Source organism: Gambusia affinis, linkage group LG08, assembly GCF_019740435.1.
Source record: "Gambusia affinis linkage group LG08, SWU_Gaff_1.0, whole genome shotgun sequence".
Taxonomy (NCBI): Eukaryota; Metazoa; Chordata; class Actinopteri; order Cyprinodontiformes; family Poeciliidae; genus Gambusia; species Gambusia affinis.
Window position 1 is genome coordinate 28,828,298 of NC_057875.1, and position 6,629 is coordinate 28,834,926.

Here is a 6,629-nt window from a genome sequence, read left to right on the forward strand (position 1 = left end):
TATCCAACCCGCTTTACTATTAGCAAAATTGTGGAGAGAAGAAAACGTTCTTCTGTGCCAAAACATCTTGTACATCAGGGTGATGTACAAGGGGGTCAAAAGGGCACGCCAAAGCCTAAATCTTATTGGTCAGTTTGCTTTTTCTGAAAGCTAAAAATGATGAGTGGAGTTTGAATCTCCCATAGTTCCAAGATCCCGCCAGAGCTTACAGTGTGCGCAGTTCTGGTCGGTAGCCGGCTTATTAGCTTTTTATGCGCTTTCGCAAACTTAAAAGCTGATGTCGGCTGACGGCTGGTGTCAGCCGACATCTGTTGGCTGACACCAGCAGATGTCGAAAAAAAAATGTCCGACAGATCGGAAGGTATGTACAAAACTATTACTGCACCTGACCTGCAAGAGCACAACCTCCTCTCCAACGCGCATCATGTGCGCGTCGCACAAAAGCCGCACAAACCTAAACCACTAAAGCAGCGCACCCTTTCTTTCGTTTTTTTTTTTTTTTTTTTTTTTTTTTTACACAAACTATGCTAAATAATAAAGACATGGAAGCGAAGCCTACCCGTGAGATCCACGGAAAGAGGAGGATGTTGATTCCCAGGTTCAGGTGGTGACAGACGTCCAAAGGAGGAGGTGAAGCAACAATGTTTGCTTAATTGGGGAATGATTCGACTAGATTAAATTATTCAACCCACAGTTTTAGCGCAACTCAGGAAGAGCGGCAGATGTCAGTTAACGGGCATCAGCTCTCCAGTTCAGAAAACGTCAAAGAAGCTCATAAACCGGCGACCAGCCAGAACCGCACACGGTGAAAAGCTCCGCCGGGATCCAAACCGCTCTTAGAACTACGGGAGATTCAAACGCTCCTCATTCATTTTTAGCTAACAGAAAAAGCGCTAAGTCGCCAAATAAACAAAAGCAAAATAACCAATAAGATTTAAGCTTTGGCGTGTGCACCCCCAGAGACTCAGACGTGCGCTAAGTAACCTACTAGATGTTTTGACATAGGCCTGTAAGATCTTTCTTTTTTTTTTTTGTTTAATTGTAAAGAGGATTCGATAATAAAAATTTCAGAAATTATTCTTTTCTTTTTTTTACTTCAAGAAAAATCTTAAATTAGACAGATTGTGTGCAGCCATACAGCTGCATGCGCTGCTGCCCTCCGATAATATCCTGCAGGCATCTGCGCAGTTCTGAACTTTAACCATAGAAAAGAGTTTTATGCATAAAGCAATTTATTTTAAACATTTGTTGTAATTTACTTTTTTTAAACAAAAAAATCTAAACATAAACAAATGTTATTAATTCAATGTAAAAACATTAAATTAAATAATTTCGTTAGCAGTGCTCCCTAATGACAATGGCTATTTTTAGAACTTGCTCCGCGGGCAACTGACAAGATCCCTTCGGGCGACCGGGTGCCCGTGGGCACCGTTGGTGACCCTTGCACTACAGGCAATAAAATATAGTTGTCCTCACAGCAGACGTATTGGTGACATTGGATTAGACAAATTTGAGTTTGCATGTTCTCTCTGTGCATGCCAGGGTTCTCTCCAGGTACTCCGGCTTCCTCCCACAGTCCAAAAATATGACTTTCAGGTTAATTGGTCTCTCTAAATTCTCCTTAGGTGTGGGTGCATTGTGGGAGCATTGTTGTCCAGGGGGTATCTCGCCTCTTGCCTGAAATCTTCCCTGGAGACAGGCACCAGCACCGCTGCTGACCCCAACAGGCACAAGAGTGTACAGAAAATGGAGTGATGGTCCAAATACAGGGACTGTTGTTTTCAAAGCCTGATGAAAACAGTGCCACATATCTGTTGTTCCAGATAGGAGTTTGGTGAGGAGTAAAATTGTGCATGTACATAACTTTCCTTGTGAAAGGCAGATAATTTAACAGGAAGTCTATCAACACCAAAGTTGCACCTAAGAGCTAAATCTCTGCATCCAATTTTTTTTAAACAAACCTTTGGTAAGGCAATACCAGATACTATTTCCATTCATTAGAACAAATTTCAAGCAGTTTATGGAAGTTATCTATACCCAATACCTTAAATTGTATCAGTGAATTGTATCCAGTTCACAATCAAGACCAGAGAGTGGTGGTAACGCACAGTTTCAGTTTTAAAATCACTACAAAAAGAACAGGATCACCATGACAGAGAATTCTGTCATGGTGTTCTTAAATTTGTCATTTTTTGTTTGCACAATATCACCTTAAAAGTAGAGAGAGCCTTGATAAAGATTAGTTCTTGATGGCAGCAATGAACATCAATACATTGCTTGCCAACCACCATAAAAAAAGAGAAGATAATAGTTAGTAGTTTTGGAAAATTCAAGTTGGTAACCTCCTAGTCCGAGTTAGACAATAGCAAAACTGGACAAGAACTGGATGGAAATAAAATTTGGGTCTGGAAAGGAGCCCAAACGGACAAAGGCTGCTAACATGGTAATTTTGCTTGAAATAGCTATTATCTTCATTTTAATTATAAACAGTGTAGTACATATATATATATATATATATATATATATATATATATATATATATATATATATATATACAAACTTACGTTGTTCAGAAATAGTCATTTTTTGAATTTCATTGTGATTTCTATGATTATTATTATTATTATTATTATTATTATTATTATTATTATTATTATTATTATTATTATTATTATTATTATTATTATTATTATTATAACAATCGTTCAACTTTGTCTTATAACTGCATGGAGGCTCTGTTTGTTTTCTCCATAAACTTAACCTGGCTTTAATTAATCTCAGTATCCCAAAGAGTCTTTGATATTGCGAGGCTGTTGTTATAACTTGTTCATTGTTTTTATCTTTAACATATTTTTGCAATCTAAGCAAATTACGGTAATATGAAAGAGGAAGCCAGGGATCAAGTATAGAAAACCTAAAGACTTCCCTCTCTCAGAAGAGAGGTGTCTTTCCAACACTAAGTGCTTAATAAATATGAAAATAATTGGACAAAATTTATTCCACTTGTTCATCTGCCATTTCTCTTTCAAACATTTGATTTGTTGTTAGCTTTCAGGGCCCTGTGATGGACTGGTGTGATCTAGGGTTAATCCCGCCTCTCATCTGATGACTGCTGGAGATGGGGACCACCAGCTCCCCTCACCACCTGGCAAGGATCAACGTTTTCAGATGATGGATGGAAAGCTTTTAAGGTAGTTTGTCTCCCTTAAGTCCACACTTAAAACAACTTCATTGTTAATGCCAACATCAACTGATTCTATGATATTGCTGACTATTTATCTACTTTTATATTATACAGACCAAGAAGACACCCAGAAATCTTTTTTCACCCCATGCATCCGGTCCCAATCATCATCACACTAGTTCTGATGACACCATACATAGTGAGTCCACAATGTCTTAAAGTTGTACAAGTTGTACTTTTTTCTTTGCTCTTTAAAATACAAGTGCTTTATCTGTTTAATTGCTATATTGTTCTTTTTTGTAGGTTTCTGTAAAGTGCAGTGGGGCACTTAATGGGAATGTTAAAGAATCATTGATCCTCACTGTTCTTAGGAAGGAAAAATGTCAGTTTGTCTGGAGTGAAACTGGAATACTGTGACAATGTAATAAAACAACACTCTGTCTGTGGTGACATATGTCCTCTATGAAGCATGTAATATACAAAGTGGCAAAGGAGAATAATAAGACATTAAGTGGTAGTTGTGTACATTTAGTACACTTTAAATTGTGTTTTAATACAATTTAAATACTATTAAAATACACTAACCAACATTTGTTGTTCCAAACTGTTACACTTTAAGTTCACTAATCCTAAGCGATCTCCAAGTACACTCGTGATTAGTCTGACTTAAAGTATGCTTAAGTATGCTAAAATTTAACATACTTAATATATTTATTTTTCACCAGGGTGAAATAATCTGTACAACATAGGAACAAATTAATTCATCAGCAACTCTTTAACAGTGTTTATTCTTATCTTAGTGAACAACAAATACTGTAAGTTTGAAAACATTTGCTCTTTATAATGAACTGAGTTATTAGGGAGGAAACATATATTTTAGCTACCTGAAATAATCTGCTCCCCCTCCATTTCATAGGAACAAATTAATTTATAGCAAGTATTTAACTGTGCTTATTCCTCTCATCACTTACAATAAGTCCTGGGGATTTGGTAACATTTCCTCCTTATCTTCCAAAGTTATGAGGGGGCACCATATATTTTAGCCACCTGAAATAATCCGTTACCCTCCATAACATGGGAACTAATTAATTTTCCGGCAAGTCTTTAACTGTGCTTATTCATCTAATCATCAACAAGTTCTGTAATTTTTGTAACATTTGCTCTTTATTTGCCAGAGTTATTAGAGGGGAACCAAATATTTTAGCTGTCTGAAATAATCCATTCCCCTGTTCAATGGTCTTTGTAGGGGGAACAAATTATTTCACGTGGAATAACAGCTAAAGAGTTAGTGATAAAGTAATTAGCTCCCATGTTATGCAAGGGAAACTGATTATTTCAGGCAGCTAAAATAGCTAAAATATGTTGTTCACCCCTAATAACCTAGGTAAATTAGAATCACATTACCAAAATCACATGATTTATTGTTGATTATGTCTATGTGGTGTGCTGATGTATTTGCCTTCTGTCAATTGCATTCTCTCTCTCCCATCATTTTGTCTAAAAATGTATCATTAATACCAGGAGTTGTTGGTATTGACACACGTAAAGATGTGCTGGTAAGTTAATTTGTTCCATTGTTACAGAGGGGAAACTGATTATTTCAGGCAGCTAAAATATTTGGTTCCCCCTAATAACTCTGGCAAATATTGAGCAAATGTTACCATATTTACATAATTCGTTGTTCATCAAGAGAGGAATAAGTGCAGTTTGTGAAAAAAATATTCCCCCCCTACCCCATGTTATAGATGGGGAGCAGATTATCTCAGGCAGCTGAAATATATGGTTCCCTCCTTATAACTTTGGCAAAAATTTAGCAAATATTTTGAAACTTGTGGGATTTATTGTTGATGAAGAGAGGAATAAGAACAGTTAAAGACTTGGTAGTAAATTAATTTGTTCCCATTTTATGGAGGGGGAACAGTTATTTCACTCAGCTGAAATATCCATTCTCTCTTCCCCTAATAATTCTGGGAAATAAATAGCAACCGTTTCCAAATTCTCAGATAATTATGTGTGATAGCATGTAGTATACTAGAACTTTCCTTAATCCAGTAATCTGTCAGATTTTACATTAGAACGGGATTTACCAGAAAGTCTACACTCTCATCTTTTCAGGAAGTTTTCATTTTTGGTGCCGTGCAATTAGCCAGTTTCCATCCTCTTATATCAGGAATAAAAAATTATAAATACAAACTACGTGTTAGAAACCCATGTTTGGTGACTGACTTTTACTTGTCAGGCTTCAGTGACAAAAGCTGGAATAAGGCAGATACTCTTGGTGTTTAAAATAACACAAAATTGAGTAAGAAGACCTCCACACCTCGTTTATTTATTTTACAAATTTATTAGCTGCCAATTCAACTGAAAGTTAAATCTTTGACATGATTATATGAGTTATTTTACAGAGAAATTGATCAGAAGCAGCGTGTAAATGGTCAGATCTGCCGGATCCGTCTCTCTGGCTGCAATGCCCGCTCCCGACGCAGGGGAACAAAATTTTGCACAGGACCTCTTAGCGAGTTGCTAACGTGTAAACAAATGGCAGTTCGGGTTTTGGGTGGAAGTCGCACCCATAAATTACGCAAAGCCTCATGGGGGCTAAGAATAAGGTGGATAGACATTTTTAAAACATTTTACGGAAGCAGGCATTCAGCGCAACGTCATGGCCAACTTTCATACCAATAGAGCAATGCTTGTATGCCTGAGGGCGATTTCAAAGATCCACTCCTTTTCTCACATAGGAGTAAGTGAGAAATGGAGCGGCACCAAGGCATTTCAATGATTCTTCTATGTAATGCTATGGCAGGCCCCAATAACTACAACTGTGAAAGTTCCAGTTGAGGGAAACTCAAGGAGACAGACACAGTATTTCAATATGATATTTTATTTTTCAGTGTTTTAGTATAAAAATCCCAGCAGCCTGCTTTGGGCTGATTTGTGTTCCCATTGACTAGAACTGTGTGTTTTGTCTTTTCTTCCCGGAGAATCAACTAAAGTACCAAATGTATTTACAGCAAACTGTCAGTAGGGCTGGAGGACCAACAGGAAGCCTACTCATCAGCATCTATCACACCTCACACATTTAATGCCATCAGTCCAAACAAAAACAACTAAAAAAAGGGAGGGTATGAGCACCCGTAGTATTTACCACACCTTCTACATAAGGTAGAAGGTGTGGTTTCAGCTCTGCAATAAATTAGTCCAGGCACATTCTCTACTCCTTCAGGGCTACGCTGGAGAACACGCTGATGTGACGTTCAGAGACATGACTGAAAGCTCAAAAAAGACATTAGAAGCATGAGGACGGGCAGCAGTTGGTTCTCCTTTCCTTTTGGTTTCCATGTCAACGATGCACTTTAAAACTTTAGGAGCTTCTATATAGATCTTATATAAATATCTACAAACAAACAAAAAGTAATAGTAAAGTAGTCCAGTAAAAACATTT